The 20,807-nt window shown below is 40.0% G+C and overlaps 1 long non-coding RNA gene across 1 annotated transcript in view; it reads left to right on the top strand.

Annotated features, from left to right (window-relative positions):
• Window positions 1-19,374, top strand: part of LOC121394991 — a 37,556-nt gene extending 18,182 nt beyond the window's left edge. The window contains exons 2-3 of the long non-coding RNA XR_005962162.1: window positions 13,713-13,810; window positions 18,820-19,374. This is a non-coding gene — a long non-coding RNA (uncharacterized LOC121394991). The remainder of the gene's footprint in view (window positions 1-13,712; window positions 13,811-18,819) is intronic.
• Window positions 19,375-20,807: the final 1,433 nt, after the last annotated feature.

The raw sequence follows: 20,807 nt of genomic DNA, 5'->3' as shown, positions 1-20,807 counted from the left end.
TTACAGGTCAGGGATCTGCTTTTTTTTTTGGAATGCTTTGAACCACTTGGTTTCTGGGTAGATTGGGTAGCTGGGGCATTACCTAAAGGATATTTAATTTTAATTGTAACCACTTGCAAGTGTGACTTTTTTGATGGACTCCAAATTATGTCCTTCCATAATGTTTTCACCGTTAGACTTTGCTTCCTCCTGGCCTATTGAAATAGGATTATACAACTCAAATTAGGTTCCTAATAATAAATGCAATAAAGAGATGTGTGTAACTCATTCACGGAATGTTGGGTCTAGGTGCACATGCCCCATACCTTCTACTAAAGGAGAGATCCATAGTTCACCATTAGATAAAAAAAAAATTGGACTGGCACAAAATCAGATCACAGTAAAAAAAAAAATATTTATTGTAAAACAATTCTTACAAAAAACTTTACAAAAAGCCTTATATAAAGCTTTACGGGTTTTGTGCTTCTCTCTCCTAATATGGAAGCTATGGCCAGATAGCAGTGAGAGTATAAGGGTCATGTACACCATGGAACAGAAGGAGCAAAAAATAAATAAATAAACCTCCGAATATAATCTGCTATGTTCTTGCACCCTGCCTTCCATGTCCTAACTTGCATATCATTAAAAGGGTTGTTCACCTTTAAGTTAACTTTTAGTATGTGAAAAAAAGCAACTTTTCTATATTTTTTCAATAATTTGCCTTCTTCTTCTGCCAATGAACTATTGCTCTGTGAGTGTCAGGAGCGCCCGTTGGTGCTCCCATCTCCGGCGACGTCGCATTCAAGATGACGGCACCCATGACCCACGTAGGCCGAAGCTGGTGCCTTGATGTCGGTGCAATGACGTCACGTGCCCGTCGCTAAATATGGATATAAAAGGACTTCCAGGTCACGAGTTCAATGTCCGATTACAGGAATTGCTACCTTGGTTCCTGGGTGTCCCTAAATTGTTCCCGATTGTATTCCTGGACTTTGACTCTTGCCTGAACCTGTCTCCATGATCCTTTGCTGCCTGCCAGTTGAACTACAGCCTGGAATTCAGCCATCAAGGTTCTAAAGTCAATAGCGTACTCACTGGCACTGCGATTTCCCTGCCGGATCTGTAGGAGACGGGATGGGGGCATTAGCGCCACGACCCGGTGCATCAAACACAGTTTGGAAAGCCTGAAGGAAAGCTTTGGCATCGAAGGTCAGAGGAGAATTCTTTTCCCAGAGAGGTGTTGCCCACTCTAATGGTTTACCCTCCAATCTGGGAATCACATACCCCACCATGGCTTGTTTACAGGAGTATTGCGAAGGTTGAAACTCAAACTGGATGAGGCACTGAGTTACGGAACCTCTGCAGACTTGAGGATACCCATTATATCGAGGCAGTGGAGGAATGCGGGACTCACCAGGTGATGAAGCCGCTGAAGGAGGAGTAACAGCTGTGGGAGGATTTCCGGCAACCGGAGACACAGAAGGCATATGGGAGAGAAGAGTATCAGGAACTTGCCCAATGCAGATCTGCTGAGCTTCATAAAATTCCAAACCGTGGAGCATTCTTTTCATCAAGCGGAGCTTCCTCCTCAGTGGGGTCCTATCGGGCTCCTAGCGGTTGAAGTTTGGACCAAGGACAGGACAAAGTTCAAGTTTGCGGTAATCAAAAGGCAGGCAGCAAAGGATCATAGAAACAGGTTCAGGTGAGAGTCAAAGTCCAGGAATACAATCAGGAACAATTTAGGAACACTCATGAATCATGGTAGCAATTGCTATAATCGGACATTGAACCCTTGACCCGGAAGTCCTTTCATTTCCAAATTTCACGCCGGGTGCGTGACGTCATCTCGCCGGCCCACGTGGGTCATGGGTGCCGCCATCTTGGATGCAACGCCGCTCGAGATGGGAGCACCAACAGACTCTCCTGACAGTGAGGCTGCAATGTTATTGTTACAATGTATTACTTATCTTTTAAATTACAATTTCCAATTGGTTGCTAGGGAAATTTAGATGCTAGCAACAAGATAGATTAAATTGCAAACAAAATAATAAAAACATTTTTAGGATATCATTCTGCATCATACTACAAGTTGAACAATACCTTTAAGACTCACAACTTGTGAAGAGGCACAGGCTGTATCAGGGTCCTGTACTCACCACCTGTGCATGGTGGCATCAGGGACGAATTTCCAAATTTTCCTTGAGCATTTTTGCCGTGGCGACTTTTGGTCTACCGAACAGTTTTGTGTTACGCGCTACAATTTGCTTACTGTGTGGGGTATTTTTCACTGTTACCCCGAAACTTTTCAATGGTGGCAGAATTTATGGGGAAACCGTACATGGCAAAAAATGAAGCTAACTGCTAGTAGAGAGCACAGCCAGACCCCAGAGCGCAACCAAATTAAGGGCCATGCTTTTTTAAATGACCTCTTATGGCCACACACAGGGCCGGCCTTAGGCCAATTGGACCAATTGGGCCCAATTGGGCCCCGCACCTTTGGGGGGCCCCGCACCACAGGGCAGCACAGATAATATTTCCCTCAGCACATGATGCTGCCTGGCCTGCCCCCAACTTTGAGAGTCCAGCCCATCCCCAAATCCATAGGTCTAGCCTGCCCCCAACTCTCATAGGCCCAGCTTTCCTCCAACCTTGATAGGCCCTGCCTGCCCCCAATCCAACCAAGCCTGCTCCCAAGCTGAATCGGCCCAGCCCCAAACTAATTGGCCCAGTCCACTCTCCTATTTCCTCCCTCTCTCTCTTACCCTGTGTGCCCCTATTATGTTACCTTGTCTGCCCCTTTCCTTTCTATTTTGTGCCTGTATGCCCTTATTTTCCTAAATACTTTGTGTGTCAGTAGCCAGCAACACTTTGTCTAGGGGCCCCGCCAACATGGTCCCAATTGGGCCCCACATTTGATAGGACCAGCCCTGGCCACACAGTGAAGCCAGTAATCTTTAGAGACATAAAGCAAATGGAAAATACATATAATTCACCATGTGTTGTATCCGCAAGGGATGATAACAAATGGATGAAGCCAGTAGTCTCACCCATGTCCAAATTAATTATTTGTAATTGAATTATGTTCGTTTTATGAGACTGTGACCAAAATGAATCACATATTTGGCTTCTGACATGAGTTATTTATACAACTTACCACTTTCTGTTGTGCTGGATAAATGGGAGAAATACAGTATAAACTGGCACAGTGCCACACGCAGACTTGCGAGAGCTCAAAGGCTATATTCTTTCCTTTCTTACCAAAATCACAGGGTGGCGTTGCTAGGATACTCCGATTTTTAGTCATTAATCCTGATCCCTTATTTATAAAATCTCCGCTGACATTTGGGTAGGGAATATCTGAAATACGCAGGTGAAGAAAAAAAAAAAAAAAAAACCACGGCAAATAACAAAGATTCTCATCGGAAAAATCTCACTCACCCCTCTCGTTTGGTATGAAAGCAGAGATTTTTAAAGGGCAAGCAACAAAATAAAGATTTGCCCGATAAAAGAAAACACAATTCTAAGCAATATATTCCAATATATATTTATTCGAAAATGTCAGTGCTTTTAAAGTTACTTGTAAAAACAATTGCTATTGAAAGCAGCGTTTGCTTAACTCCTGGTTGAGATTTAGTCACCTGGCGACTAATCGCCTCTCCTTCGGGTGATTAATCTCCCCGAAAAGCCTACCTGCCAGCTAGAATCGAAATCGCCAGCGTGATGGCCCTCAGAGCAATTTGTTTTTCAAAGTCGCCTGAAGTTGCCTGACGAGGAAACTTCAGAAAACAAAGTGCTCTGAATGCCACCCCGCCGGCATTTCGATTCCAGCCTGCAGGAAGGCATTTCTGGGAGATTAGTCGCCCGAAGAAGGGGCGATTAGTTGCCGTGTGACTCGAATCTTCCTGTGTGTCTCTGCCCTTAGGGTGGTGGCACAGTAGGCTACTGGGGGAGATTAGTCGCCCAGTGACAAATCGCCTCTTCTTCGGGCGACTAATATACCCTATATGCCTTCCCGCCTGCAATTTACATGTATAGCACTGGAAACGCTTCGTTTTCCGAAGTCGCCCAAAGTTGCCTCACGAGGAAACCTCGAGCGTGCCGAGTGCCATCCTGCCGGCGATTTACATTTAGGGGATATTAGTCATCCGAAGAAGAGGCGATTTGTTGCTGGGCGACTAATCTCACCCAGTAGTCTCCTGTGCCACCACCCTAAATCAATGCTGAAAAAGTCTTAGAACCATCAATGCAGAGAATAGAAAGGGACAGACACTGCTTTCAATAGCAAAGCATATAAAAATAACTTAAAAACTATTGGAAATTTGTAATGAATGTATATTGCAAAGTTGCTTATTTAAAGCTTATAAATATATTTATTAATTGGCTTTTTTGGTTGGCATTCCCCTGATGACATGTTAGTTCCACAAAATGATTTAAAGTGATACAGGTTGGCTCTTATAATTGATCAAAATGTGTTAGTAATTGTGGACCCCCCAATTTTTTTTTGTACAAAACTATCCCTAAGGCGGTTCAAGCCATGGTGAGAGAGACGTATCTGAGACGTGCTGAGCTAGGGGTGTATAAACAACACCCCCAGCCTGTTAAAGTGCTGCACCCAACCAACACGAATGACCAGCTTGGCCCTTGACTTGTGTGGGACAGAGCTTGTCCAGCAGAAACCAAAAGGGGGAATGTAGGCAGTTTATCTGGTTCTGCTTGCACATATTTGTCTTGCAAAGGGTTGGACAGGTTTAAATCTTGTCCTGGCCCCAGACAGGCACAACAATACAATTCCAGTTGAAAAAAGGATGTAATGGAATGCACTGTAGGGTCAGGGTTGGGTTTTTTTGTATTTGAACTTGACCTATGTTAGGCAATGGTCACCTGTGCTATATGCATTTTTTTTATTTTACTTGGGTCCCCTTGTGTCCCAGGTGGGGGGAGTAGACTAATAACATGCGGGTGAAGGGCTCTTCTAATATGAAGCCCTATGATTTCTGATGTCAGTCCTGTTTTGGTGTATATATACATAGTACCCCTTATTGTAACATATAAGGATATTATAAGTCACCAGGAGTTCTATGACCATATAAAAGCACAAGGCTGAAGGCTGAACTCCGAGGTTACTTCTAATATCCTCAATATCCAACAAGGGGCACTTTATATATTATAATACACAAGTTCTAGTGAGTCATTTGTCACAAATGACATCACTAAGCTCTGTTTATAACTGATGACATCACAAAGAGCCGTTTATAAGGATATCATTTACAGGATAATCATGGCTTTTGTGTATTATATATTCAGAAATGTGCTGTATGAAAGAGGGAGGGATGTGCCACACTTTTACTTGCAGACAAGTTTATTATATGGATGGCGAAATAGCTCTCGACGTACTAATGGGCTGTAGCTTCCTCCATTCCCACTTATCTCCATTACACTTCCATTGCTCTTTCCCTATGTCAGAGACAAATGTGTGAGCGCAGATGCTGAATACACAGACACTGATACGCGGCAGTGAGAAATGTGCTGGCAGAGACCAAGGAAGGTTTGAAAAGCACAGGATTGATGCAGCGTAAAATAAGGACACTAATGTTCCATAAGATTCTAAGGTGCCAGAAACCCATAAAGTCCTAGCTGTTAATTCCTGAGAAAGAAACACACATATGTGGTTATACTGTAAGATCTACTTCCATATATACTCGCTGTTCAGGCATAATTTTATCTTGTTTGACTCAGCCCGATAACGTTCTGTATAGTATAGATGATTCACCCATAGAATGTCTTCTCGATAACGTGTCCTATTAACATCAACCTACACCCTCTGCTTGATTTCTCCAAATATGTCTATAGATGCCTGCACACGAGAACTTATTGGTTCAGGATTCTGCAGTCTGATTGGGTTTGACATGGAAATTGACAAGATAAGCTTTAAAAACTACTGAATATTTCTTATGAACTGTATCAGAACAAAGTGATACCTGACAAACCAAGGTCATCAGACAGGGCACTTGAATTAGGAGTGGTGACAGGTGGGCAGAGGCATTTTGGCTTCCACTGTTCAATGTAGTCATTATAGTCAGTGACAGATGGTACAACCATTTAGGGGGTTATAAATTAAATGTTTAGAAAGAAAGTCACCATGTAAAAAACTAAAAAGTTTATATTTTCTCACCAGTAATACGTGGGGTCTGGGTGCTCATGCGCGAAACCTACAGCTCAAGGTGGAGGCATCCAACCAAAGAAGAAAAACTGCACGCAATCACAGATCCCACAAGCAGGCTTGTAAAAAAAACGGAGAACTTTATTTAGGCCACAATAATAAATAATTGCATAGCCTTACGCATTTCGTGCCAATTGACACTTAATCATAGGCTCAGCAGAGGATGGCATCTCATACCTGCCGAGGTTGTATATACAGTAAGTCAATGGGAGAGGTCCCTATCCTATTTGGAAGTTTCTGTGGTCTGCGCTGGATATAGCCGGAAAACCTGACTATTTTGCGCAAAAATCCAAAAAACTTGGACTTTTCCAAAAAAAAAAAAAAAAGCCAGAAAAAAAAACGAACGATTCGGGAAAAAAATCTAAACGATCGTACAATTAGTTTGTTCCCGATCTGATGAAATCTTGCTTTTTTTATAATAAATAAGGTCCAATCATGGATTTTGGTTTGGTCAGCGTTTTTTTTAATTAAAATATTATTTTGATTAATAACCCCCCCAACTCTGTCAAAATCTTGAAATCAAAATAAAAATAATGTAAATTGCAAAATGTTGAGAGGAGCACTCTGAGCAATTTGACATTCATTTGTTTTGAGGGTTTACATTTCCTTGAAGAAAAAAAAAGCCCATTCTCAATGGGGAAAAAGGCAAATGCAGCAAAAAGAATTATAGTACATGAACTAGAATATATGATAGCAATATCTACATCTAACTATCATAACAGAGGGCAACTGTATACTGCCACCAAATACAGTGTCCCTCTCTTTGAAGTTCCTGATGTACGGTGCAAGACTGTGGAATTAGTCTTCTTTGTTGCTCCAAATTAGTCCCATAAACCCAATTTAGGAGCAAATAGGGTGAAATTTCGGATAAACACATTAGATGTCCTAGATATTCCTGGCATTATAGCTCTATACGGAACTTTTATACCATATGAATGCTACTTTGTTTTAGATATAGAGCAGGAATCTCCAACCTTTTGAACCCGTGAGCAACATTCAGAAGTAAAAAGGAGTTGGGGAGCAACGCTAGCATGAAAAATCTTCTTGGGGTGTCATATAAGGGCTGTAATTGGCCATTTGGTAGCCCCTATGTGGATTGTCAACCTACATTGAGGCTCTGTTTGGCAATGCACCTGGTTTTTATACAACCAAAACTTGCTTACAAGACTGGAATTCAAAAATAAGCCCCTGCTTTTAAGGCTACTGAGAGCAACATGTTTCTCACGAGCTACTGGTTGGGGATCACTGATATAGAGGAACCCTTGACCAAAGTTTGAATCACAGTTGAAGATATTTGACATAAATAATCTAAAAACCACTGCTTTAACTAGATTCATTCATTTAGATGATGATGATGATGATGACTACAACATGGATTGATATTGGCTAGCAACATGGCCAGCCTTGACGTGGCTTCCACCATCAATATCTGGAAAGGGAAATCAACTTGATCCACATCAGGCTTTGGATGTGGTCAATGGTTGTGGTCAATGGTGTAACTAGATGCAACTGGGCCCCACAGCAAATGAATGTTAGGGCCCCCAACATATCCAAAGGTTGACCTGTTTTATCAATATATATTGAAATTAATTACAAATTAGGGCCTTCTGGGGCTCCCTATACCTGCTGGGTCCCTCTTCAGCCGCATGGTCTGCTTCCTCTGTAGTTACACCCCTGGATGTGGTCCTTTCGAGTTCTTCACATGAGCCCATGTGATACAATTGTTGGTGAAGAGAACATCTCTGACTTATCAGTTAAGTGGATCTACTTTTGTATGGCCAGAAGCATTTCAGAAGTAAAATCATTTTACACTGCCTTTGCAGAGGCAAATGAAACAAAGGGTGGCTTTTATCATGTTAATGAATATATTTTACACTTGCGTTCATTTAATATAATAACAGTGGGAGGCAACTTACATGCTCACTGCACAAAGGGCACCATTTGAACCAATGTAAATGGTCGTTCTCTGCCCTGTCCTATGTGTAGTGAGAAAGTGAGAAATGACTCAAAGAAAAGCATCATTCTTTTTTAAAAAGGAACTAAAAAAAAGCCTCATTTCCCAGTAACCTTGCTACTTATTTCAACATTAACTCTGTCCCTGGAACTGTGGATTCTTTAATCATTCCCATTCCCAGTGCTATTCTCCACAGCCGGCAGCAGGGAAGGTCAATAGGATATAAACAGGTCCATTTGTCAGAAGTAGCCAAGTAATAAGGAAAGAAGCTGCTGTAATGTTCATTTCTCTACAATGTCAACGTTGTAATCTATTTTAAACCAGTTAGCATTGGCACTGTCAATGCCATAGATTCTCTCGGATGGAAAACATTTATATAGTGTATCCTACTTCCAGTTATTGGGATCCTTGAGCTCACTTTTCACAGTTCCTCTCAGTTTAACAATTACTTCAAGGCTGCTCTCTAACCTTGTCCCATCAGATTTTTTCTGGAGGAGAAATTCTTCACGATCTTTGCACCAGTCACAATGCCAGGCCAAATTTTAAGGGGCACCTAAGGCGAGCCCCCACACTCTATGAATGAACATACAGAGGACCATTTATCAAAGTCCGAATTTATCTAATTATTTTCTGAAAACTACTTCCACCAAATCAGCTTCGGTTTTTTGCCCAATACATGTCCCCAAAAATTTCTTGTGCAGGATATAACCCGAAAAATTTGTGAAAAATTCATATTGCATGAATTTTTCGGATTTTCCACACGAAAACTCCAACTTTTTTGGATTTTTGTCCAAAAAACACAAAATCTTCGGATTATTGCACGAAACCCAGTGCAGATCAAGATATCTTCGTAACTTCTCCCATTGACTTATATGCAACCTCGACAGTTCTGAGATGCCCGAATTTCAGATTCTAAAGTTTTCCATCCTCGGGCTATACTATTTTCCAAAAAAAAACCCACAGATTTTTCAGGGTTTTTGGCATTCAGACTTTAATAAATAACCCCCAAAGGCAGGGGTCCCCAACGTTTTTTACCCATGAGCCACATTCAAATGTAAAAGGTCGGGGAACAACACAAGCATGAAAAAATCCCTTGGGGTTCCAAATAAGGGCTCTGCTTGGCACTATACTTGGTTTTTTATGCAACTAAAACTTTCTTCCAAGCCTGGAATTCAAAAATAAGAACCTGCTTTGAGGCCCCTGGGAGCAACATCCAAGGGGTTGGGGAGCGACATGTTCCTCAAGAGCGACTGGTCGGGGATCACTGCACTAAGGGATGCACCTTGGCACTGGACTGGCCCTATGGCCAGATTTTATTTTTTAAACCATAGTTTTTATGGGTAAGTTTTGTGAGAGGTATTAGGCCACAAAGCCACTCCTTGTTAATAAAAAATAACTAAACAAAGTAAAAAACATTAGCAAAAACATATTTAGATGTTGAGCATTGTCTATGAGCTTCAAGTAATCGTCAAGAAATATTTTCAGACGTTAAGTTAGAGTTAGTCAGCTCTGGGTACCTAGAAATATTATTTTCACAAGCACAGGAGGAAACAACAAGATACTGGATCAGGGTGCTTCTATTGAAGAAACAGCAATAATGCATCTGCAATAAACGAGCAAGGTTATACCTGCTAGCAGTACCCATGTTATGCCGGTGTGTTCTGTTTCTATGCTACTTTTGAGGTTGCCAAGTTCCTCTATCACCGAGCACCATTGTGTTTGTCTGGATGGCCAGGGTGTGCGAGTGTAAGTTCTTTCTTTCTGCTTATATTGAACCCAAGGGCCCCAACATGTATCATGTCCAGTCCACTTTTGGAATAAATTCCTGGAACGGTATTGATTTAGGATTCCAAGCTTTAGCAATAGAGTTTGTCTTGCAGCTAAGAAGATATTTGTGACTCATTTATGCTTAGACTTTGTAAATTCTGGACATTTCTCGTTAAAATGAGCATGTACTGGATCACAACTGATATTATATATAGAGGAAAGATGACTTTGTATGTCCTTATCTACAATCTGGTAACAACAGGACAGGTCCACCATACTGTATATGGCACATAGAACCTGGTTGTGGGTAACCCCTATAGTAGTTACATTTAGCAGAATAAGAAAAGTTTAAATAGGAAGAGACCCTGGGACCCTCATCCCAGGGAACCCCCAGTCCAAGAGTTACCAATTTTTTAGGATATATTAGAAAAGTTTAAATAGGAAAAGACCTACTACTAATAAAGCAGTAGCCAAAGTAATTATAAAATTAAGAAATATTTATTAGGACATGCAATAGCCTAACGTGTTTTGTGCCTAAATGGGCAGGTTTGAGCAGCCCCAGTGGGCCCAGAACCCCCAGTCCGACCCTGTGAGTAAGTGCCCATTTAGACACGTAACACGTTAGGCTATTGCATGTCCTAATAAAGATTTCTTAATTTTATAATTACTTTGGCTACTGCTTTATTAGTAGTGGGTCTTTTCCTATTTAAACTTTTCTTATATATCCTAAAAAACTTGGTAACTCTTGGACTGGGGGTTCCCTGGGATGAGACCACTATAAACTTTTTCTAATAGGTTTATCTGACTGGTGACTTAAGGCTTCTGACTTCTTGTTCAAAGAGCAAAGTCCCAAACCAGTGTTTATTTATTTATTTATAGGGTAAGCGACATATTTAGCTATCCTTAGCGAAGCCTCCAATTAAATCCTGTTAATAGAGCAGGTAGAGTTTTATTTAGTTGTCTACCAAATTGTAGACCAGTCATGAGAATGTATGAAATAATTAAGATATATTTCCCATTCTTGCACATAATAATGGTCTTGCATGTCAGATTTTTGATATGGCACAAAGTACAGAGAGCACTGTGACCCTGGAGAAAGATGCACCACGAATTAGCACTAAGTAGGACACTTTTGTATCCCTTAGTGCTCTTGCACTTTTGTTTAGTTCTATAGATTGTCTAGGCCAGTGATCCCAAACCAGTGGCTCATGAACAACATGTTGCTCACTAACCCCTTCGATGTTGCTCCCAGTGGCCAATTCGGCAAAATAAAAATTCGCAGGGACAGCCAACTTACTAAAAGGCGAAGAAGACAATTCGCTAGCGAAAAAGCTCGGCACAAGAAAAGTCTTGCACGGTTTCACCAGGCAAATATATACGTTACCATTTTTCGACAAAGTCTATTTAGCCAGGTTCTGGCTGGAGAGATTTGATAAGATGAAGATAAATCCTCAGCATTATTGTCAGTGACATCATATTCTGTACTTTACAAAAAAAATTTAGGTTTACAAGTTGTAAATGTTAAATATATGTTATTTACACTTTTTTCTAAGCACTAAAGTCTCATGCTACATTTGTTATAGGGTAGGCTAAAGTCTCATGAGGATCTCTTGTCTTTATTTTACTTCCTTGGACATTTTTAATAACATTTGATCACTTCCAGCAATTTCACCAACATCTCTAATGAATACATAGATATGACCTTTATGTAACTGCCATATTTAAATTAATGTGTAAGAGTGTAAGTATTTTAATACATTTCAACTAGGAAGAAAGTAATACTAGGAAACTTTCATGCCCCGGTTCTTTTTCTTGGAACTTGCCACTGTTTGCCCTTTACAGCTTGCTTACTTTGCAAAGTGATGGGGTGTTTAAGCTGGATGGGTAAATTGGCCACTAATCAGAGCACAAAAAAAACCTTTCTAAAAGGCATGTTTAACTTATTTTCCTTGTTCTCGTGGACCCTTTGTCCCCGTGGTTTGACAACTGGTCACCAAGGATAATTTTGCAAAACCGCAGGCCATTGTGCAATAAATTGCAGGGTCCAAAGGGTATTTGAAAAGGGCGTCCCTCGGAGAAAAAAAAGAAAAAAAAAACAGCGGCCTAATATAGCTGGCTGAAAGTTCTGCTATTTTTCATTAATGCTATCCAAGCTGTTGAATAGAGGCTTAAACAAGGGAAACTATACTATGCACTGTACATTATGGTGACCCTCCTACGGTAGTTGGGACTGTAGCTGCAAAATTTTAATGCATTTGAAAAATTTCTTAGCATTACATTTACAAAAAAAGTATTTTTGCCTGGTGATACCCTTGAATACGTTCTACGGCCACAGACTTAAAAAATCAAAAAAAAAAAAAATCGCATTTTCTCAAACAAAACCTGCAGTTTTGAAAAAAACACTGAAAATGTTTATTAAAGGGATACTGTCATGGGAAAAAAATTTCTTTTCAAAATGAATCAGTTAATAGTGCTGCTCTGGGTTTTCACTATTGAGTGTTGTTCTTAGATCTACCAGGCAGCTGTTATCTTGTGTTAGGGAGCTGTTATCTGGTTACCTTCCCATTGTTCTTTTGTTTGGCTGCTGGGGGGAAAAGGGAGGGGGTGATATCACTCCAACTTGCAGTACAGCAGTAAAGAGTGATTAAAGTTTATCAGAGCACAAGTCACATGACCAGGGGCAGCTGGGAAATTGACAAAATGTGTAGCCCCATGTCAGATTTCAAAATTGAATATAAACAAATCTGTTTGCTCTTTTGAGAAATGGATTCAGTGCAGAATTCTGCTGGAGCAGCACTATTAACTGATTCATTTTGAAAAAAAATTTTTTTCCCATGACAGTATCCCTTTAATGTACATTTGAAAGTTCTTAGACTTACATTTTCTTTCATTATGCAAAAAAAAAAAAAAAAGGATTTTTGGGTGGTGATCCCCTTGAATACAAACCTGTTCTATGGCTGTAGACCTGAATGGGGAGCTTAAAATATTAAAAATATTCAGCAAACGTTAAAACAACATCATACGTCCTTGGGGTCTAAATATTATATTTTCTCAAAGGCATATTGCTTGGTGATAGAGCTTGCACATTTATTAGAGTGTAAGAGAGAGAGAGAGAGAGAGAGAGACAGCTTCCCAATAGGAAAGAACATCAGAGCATCTCACAGTGAGCTTGCCTATCTATAACACTTCATTTAGATTCCAGCTTGTTATAAAGGAAAGGCCACTGTAAATAAAATAAAGATGCGACACTGATGTGATTGACGTGTGTCTGTTCCAACAGCAGAAAATAATATTCACCTCACTTTAAAATCTTGAATTATTTGGATAAAATGGATTCTATGGGAGATGGTCATCAATTCTTTTGGAATTTTCTGAATAATGGGTTTCTGCAGAACAGATCCCATACCTGTACCTCAAAATTAGCATAAGAAGAACTTAAATATTTTTTATATTTTTAAGACATGCAGCAACTTCCAGTGAAAAGGGACACGTCTTCTGTAAAAATCTGTTATACCTATAGAAACAGGAAAGGCTATAAAATTCCTTCCTGGTTGTTCAGCAATAGATGTCTGGAGCCTGTTTCAATATCAAAAGATATGTGGTGCTAATTTTATTCAGAATAGTACACTTGATGGGTGGCAGAGGTTCTTATCTACTAGGCAAGTAAGCAGTTTAAGCAGTAGAAGTACTGTATATAAATGTATAAAATTCATAAAAAAAACTATTTTACTTATTTGCATTTATTTTATCAGAATTGTGGCCTATTGATTGTAGGCTGTGCTTGTTTTCCAGGTCTTGCAGTAGAGACAACGGTATCACCCTATGCTGAAGGTCTGAAATCATCTGAAGGACATGAGTTAGCAGCCAGCCCAAGACCAGGAGCTGAAAAGGTGCAGAACATACTGGAAAACTGAATATTATATTGAATTTTTGGGGGTTTTCTGCAGGGCAGAATGAAATGCATAGGGGTCTGTAAAAACTGAAATATGGAAACAACTCTCGTTGCTTCTATTTATCCCCTTTCCTTGGGCATTAAGGCAGAGATGGAGATGGAAGAGCAGAGATAAAACAGGACCTGATTAGTGATGAGCGATTTTGTCCCCGTTCATTTTGACACAAATTTTGCTAATTTCCAGCGAAATTCGTGGAACGGGCGAAAAATTTGTGAAACTGAGATTTTGGCGCCTGCGTCAAAATTGGTGTCCATTAAAGTCATTGCCTTAATCGTCTAAATTGCCACTGGCGTCAATTCCGTCGCCGGCGTCAAAAACGTTTTTGCTGCAAATTTGCGAATTTATTCGCCAGCAGCGAAACACGTATATTCAACGTGAATTTGAGCCTGGCAAATAAATTCGCCCATCACTAGACCTGATTAATAGTTGGATGGAAAAAGCATTGGCCTTGGGCACCCAGTTTCAGAAGGGGCCTTTTGGGGAAAAAGTATAGCTAAGTACAAAGTAGATGTATATTAGTAAAGGAATGGGACCTGTTGTGCAGAAGGCTCGGGACCTGGGGTTTTCCAGATAACGGATCTTTCTGTAATTTGGATCTTCATAACTAAAATCTACTAGAAAATCATAGACATTAAATAAACCCAATAGGCTGTTTTTTTTTCCAATAAGGATTAATTATATCTTAGTTGGGATTAAGTACAAGCTACTGTTTTATTATTACAGAGAAAAAGGAAATCATTTTAAAAATTTTTAATTATTTGGATAATGGGTTTCCAGATAACAGATCCCATGCCTGTATTTATATAAGGTTTCAACTGGAGTAGAGGCAAAAGATTATTAAATCAGAGATGTATTTTATATTCTTTCATGTGCACCCTGAACCCCCTTTTACTGTCCAGTGCCCTTCTAATACTTGGACTTATAACAGAACTAGTGTAAGGTTTCCCTTGCACTCCATACAATTCTATGGCTTGAATTGAGTTCTGTTTATATTAATACTAATGAGATGTACAGTTACAGCTGCCATTGTGTTTGTAACTAGATAACGGATCACTTTCAGGTAGAAGATGGTTAACCCAAGTGACACTACTCTGCTGGGAGACATTTAAATTAATAAGGTGCAGGGAGAGATAAATATAAACATACCCAATACAATAGGGAGGGAATAAATCCACTGAAGTGGAACTAAACAGCACAGAGAATAAAATCTGCACTCCCTGCAGTGTAAGGGAAACCTTGTTCCCAATCCATCCATCATTCAGCCCCAATTGTGACCTGCTAGGCAGCTTTCAGCTTTCCATTCTGGGTTGGTGCTTTATTGGGTTGCGTCTGGTGCAAATAAAAGACAATTCATTTAAGAAAGGCTATATCCATATACATATCCTGGCATTATGGAAACCAACATGACATGTAACATACATATACAGCAAATGGGTCTCTTCCATCAGTAGTGCCTGTGTGCTGGAGCATTGTTCATCTTATTTATGCATTCATATTTGTTTAAAGGAGAACTAAAGCCTAACTAAAGAAGTAGCTAGAAATGTTGTACATGATGTTTTGTGCTTCTGTACCAGCCCAAGGCAACCACAGCCCTTTAGCAGTAAAGATCTGTGTCTCCAAAGATGCCCCAGTAGCTCCCCATCTTCTTTTCTGCTGATTCACTGCACATGCTCTGTGCTGCTGTCACTTACTGAACTTAGGGACCTACTCACAATATACAGTACACATAGAATAAAAATTTCACAATATAAGGCTGATTAGTAATTAATACAGATAATTACTACATGGCAGCACAGAAACCAGTGCAATTAGCATCAGAATTTAATAATCAGCAAACCTGTAGCATCAGCTTATATTACAGCCAGGGAAGCTCATTTTCTGCTGGATAATTAGTGACGAGCCCTAAGCTTAGCTTCTCAACAGCCAATCAGAGCCCACTGAGCATGTGAGTGTCACAGACACTTTCCAAGATGGTGACCCCCTGTGACAAGTTTGAAGTCCTGGATCATTGCTGCTATTGACAAGCTCAAACTTTAGCCTCGTGCAATAAGTTCAGTATATAAGACATGGCATTTTTAGCCACTTTTAGGGTTTAGCTCTCCTTTAAAAAAATATGATGGGGTAACATTAGGGGTAACAGGTTTAGGCCCAGTGGAGCCCTGTCCTGTTTTAAAGTATGTGTGGGAGAAAGGTAATTTTTGAAAGGTGGACTGTAAGGCCCTGGAACTTCTAGAATATTCATAGTAAACCTAGTTCTATCAAGTGTTGTCTATACTCAAACATACTCCATAGCAAACATGGTTTAAATAAATTAATCTTTCTTAAACTAAGGGGTAGGATGATCCCAATCTTTATTATATGTCCCCGCATTCCCTGTTATTTATAGAGAAGGGTTCAACGAGCTTTTTTTTGATAAGCCAAGCCCCCTCATACTTCTTGTTAGTTTAAAGGCATGGTTCACCTTTAAGTTTTTGAATGATGTGCCTTCTTCTTTTGACTTTTTCCAGTTTCCAAACGGGGGTCACTGATCCCATTAAAAATGATCTTTAAAGGGGGAGTAAAGTCTCAAATAGAATAAGGCTAGAAATGCTGTATTTTGTATACTAAACATAAACATGAACTTACTGCACCACAAGCCTAATCAAACAAATGATTTATGCTTTCAAAGTTGGCCACAGGGGGTCACCATCTTGTAACTTTGTTATACATCTTTGCAAGACGAAGACTGTGCACATGCTCAGTGTGGTCTGGGCTGCTTAGGGATCGTCATAAACAAAGCTGCTTGAGTTCTGCATGGCTGGGAAGTAAGGCGGGGGCTCCCCCTGCTGTTCATAAGTATGATTGTTTCCCTGCAGAGCAGTTAGGGACCATCTGACAATTCCTATCCACAGCAGTAAATGAAGGGAGAATTTCACTGCATACAGTCAGGTTTCTTATAAAAATGGTACACATCTTTTAATTAAAGTATATTGGAGATAGGTTTCTTTTTCATTAAAGAAAGTAAAAATGGGATTTTATTTTTTTGCCTTTACATGCCCTTTAAGGCTACAAATGTATTGTTATAGCTACTTTTTACTTCTCATCTTTCTGTTCAGTTCCTCTCCTATTCATAAACAAGGGAAAGTTGTGCTCACCACTAATTTTTAAAACCATTAGGCGGGGGTGCAATGAGGCTGTGACCACAAAATACACATAGACAAATACAAGAGTCCTCTGCACTCAACCCATTATCAATATATTTAAGACAGAGACATTTTGTGCTACTGCTACTGAAAAATGCCTTACCCTTTAAACAAAACAGGGATTGTTTGTCCATATATTGCAATATATTTAAGCTGGCCAACTACGTCAAAGTCATCCCATATCTGGCCAGTCCTACGCTCAATTTTCATCTGATTCATTAAGAATTCTATTGCTTCATTATACGTTTTACAAAGAGACTAAGTTTTACCTGCAACTTACTTGCTGCTTTCAAAGTAAAACTCCCAAACTTGGCTGCCCTTTTATTAGACACCAGTGGGATCACCTGACTATAGTTGGGAAGGGTGGGAGCTACAACATATTCCGGTCTCTTATTCAAATCAATGCCTGGTTGTTAAGGTAATTTGGACCCTAGCAACCAGATTGCTGAAACTGCAAACTGGAGAGCTGCTGAATAAACAACAAAATAACTCAAAAACCACAAATAATAAAAAAGGAAAACCAATGGCAAATAGTTTCAGAATATCAATTCTGAACAATGTATGTAGCAACTATAGGGGAGTATAATTCCTCCTTAAAGAAGAGGGCCGATGGTATATTGGACTGACCCTCCAGAGGGAAATGTGTGACTTAGTCACTTAGACATTAAGAGGCCGATTCACTAAATTCGAGTGAAGGATTCGAAGTAAAAAAACAGGGTTTTTTGGGCTACTTCGACCATCAAATGGGCTACTTCGACCTTCGACTACGACTTCGAATCGAAGGATTCGTAGTAAAAATCGTTCGACTATTCGACCATTCGATAGTCGAAGTACTGTCTCTTTAAAAAAAACTTTGACCCCCTAGTTCGGCAGATAAAAGCTACCGAAGTCAATGTTAGCCTATGGGGAAGGTCCCCATAGGCTTGCCTAACTTTTTTTGATCGAAGGATATTCCTTCGATCGTTGGATTAAAATCCTTCGAATCGTTCGATTCGAAGGATTTTATCGTTCGATCGAAGGAATAATCCTTCGATCGTACGATCGCAGAATTTGCGCTAAATCCTTCGACTCCGATATTCGAAGTCGAAAGAGTTTAATTCCTAGTCGAATATCGAGGGTTAATTAACCCTCGATATTCGACCCATAGTGAATCGGCCCCTAAATAATTCTGATATTGAATCAGACTAAATATTTCCAAATATCACAAAGAATTTGCTTTTGTAGGTGCTGTACATTTCCTAATTGAATGCTTTTGGGTAGCTGATGTATGGGTAAAACAAACTGGTGGCCCTTTAAACTGAATCTGACATACCCTGAGCAGATGTATTTTAATTATACCCTGATGAGTTTGTATTTAACTACTCTGGTCTCATTTCCCCTACAGAAATAAGGATTGGTAGCACTAGATAGGTACCTAATATATAGAGATAGAAACAAGAGGAAAGTGTTGGATGGGTTACTGTCTGCTTTGCTTGAGGAATGCACATTGTTAACATATTGTATTCACTTTATTTCTACATCTCAGTTTATAACTGAGTTTATCTTCAAATTGTATTGCTGTTTTTTCATTATAGCTCAGAGGAGAAGGATCCAGCATGCCTATGAAATAGTCATTTGGAGGTTTAACAGAAAGAAATGTGTATGCAAAGATTTGCTGTATTCCCATTTCAGAGAGGCAGATTGGGCACATATTGATTTTTTTTTCTACAAATGCTGCTAATGCAATAAATTCTAAAATGCTTTGCTGGGACTTTTCCCTTGTAGACCTATGGAGCACTGCAAAAGCGCTTTGCTGAGTGTGAAAATGCTGTGGTTGGCGAATCACAAAGCAGGTGCCAGAACTGACATGCGACCACGGAAAATGGAAATTTATTGGAATACGACTCTCGATACATTCTGAAATGGAGACGTCAGGAACCAATCGTTAAAGGGTACTGAGAATCTTCTACGGAGTGCCTGTAATAAAACACATCTACTTATTAATGCTCTGTGTGAAATACTCAACCTGCTGAAAGGTACAACTATCAAGAGGGGCCACAATTATTAAAAGAAAAACAAAGCGTAAATACCCTTCCTTCCCATACATGTCAATAGACTGTGGTGTAAATGTCTATTTAACTTGGGTGTATGCACTTTTATAAATGACACCCCAGAAACTTTACATACGGAAATTTGGGGGAAGCTCAGCAATAGTACAAAAGCATGTATTTGGTTTAAACTTTCTATAAAAATGATCTATAGTCTGATTCTGTTCATGGGTCTCAATATGGTTGGGGTAAATTGTGCTGTGCTGGAAATACTTGAAATCAGGACAATAAAATGCAGACTTGTTTGATTAATGATGTACTGTGTATGATTGCAAAATTAATATTTTGAGTTGCAGAAAATGTGCAAACCCTTTGGATAGTATTCTGCTATAGTATTCCAACCTGTATCCAGTCAGAACATTATAATGCTGCAAGGCTAGACCAAATTATATCTAATCAAAGCATGGGAATGATCACAGGGCTAGACCAACCTGTATCCAATCAGAGCATTAGAATGATCACACGGCTAGACCAACCTGTATCCAATCAGAGCATTAGAATGATCACAGGGCTAGACCAACCTGTATCCAATCAGAGCATTAGAATGATCACAGGGCTAGACCAACCTGTATCCAATCAGAACATTAGAATGATCACAGGACTAGACCAACCTGTATCCAATCAGAGCATTAGAATGATCACAGGCCTAGACCAACCTGTATCCAATCAGAACATTAGAATGATCACAGGGCTAGACCAACCTGTATCCAATCAGAGCATTAGAATGATCACAGGGCTAGACCAACCTGTATCCAATCAGAGCATTAGAATGATCACAGGGCTAGACCAACCTGTATCCAATCAGAGTATTAGAATGATCACAAGGCTAGACCAACCTGTATCCAATCAGAGTATTAGAATGATCACAGGGCTAGACCAACCTGTATCCAATCAGAGCATTAGAATGATCACAGGACTAGACCAACCTGAATCCAATCAGAGCATTAGAATGATCACAGGGCTAGACCAACCTGTATCCAATCAGAGTATTAGAATGATCACAGGGCTAGACCAACCTGTATCCAATCAGAGCATTAGAATGATCACAGGGCTAGACCAACCTGTATCCAATCAGAGTATTAGAATGATCACAGGGCTAGACCAACCTGTATCCAATCAGAGTATAGGAATGATCACAGGGCTAGACCAACCTGTATCCACTCAGAGTATTAGAATTATCACAGGGCTAGACCAACCTGTATCCACTCAGAGTATTAGAATGATCACAGGGCTAGACCAACCTGTATCCAATCAGAGTATTAGAATGATCACAGGGCTAGACCAACCTGTATCCAATCAGAGCATTAGAATGATCACAGGGCTAGACCAACCTGTATCCAATCAGAGTATTAGAATGATCACAGGGCTAGACCAACCTGTATCCAATCAGAGTATAGGAATGATCACAGGGCTAGACCAACCTGTATCCACTCAGAGTATTAGAATTATCACAGGGCTAGACCAACCTGTATCCACTCAGAGTATTAGAATGATCACAGGGCTAGACCAACCTGTATCCAATCAGAGTATTAGAATGATCACAGGGCTAGACCAACCTGTATCCAATCAGAGTATTAGAATGATCACAGGGCTAGACCAACCTGTATCCAATCAGAGCATTAGAATGATCACAGGGCTAGACCAACCTGTATCCAATCAGAGCAT

This window comes from Xenopus laevis, chromosome 6S (assembly GCF_017654675.1).
Source record: "Xenopus laevis strain J_2021 chromosome 6S, Xenopus_laevis_v10.1, whole genome shotgun sequence".
Lineage (NCBI taxonomy): Eukaryota > Metazoa > Chordata > Amphibia > Anura > Pipidae > Xenopus > Xenopus laevis.
The sequence above is the reverse complement of the archived record's forward strand: the minus strand, read 5'-3'. Positions and strand labels throughout refer to the sequence as shown.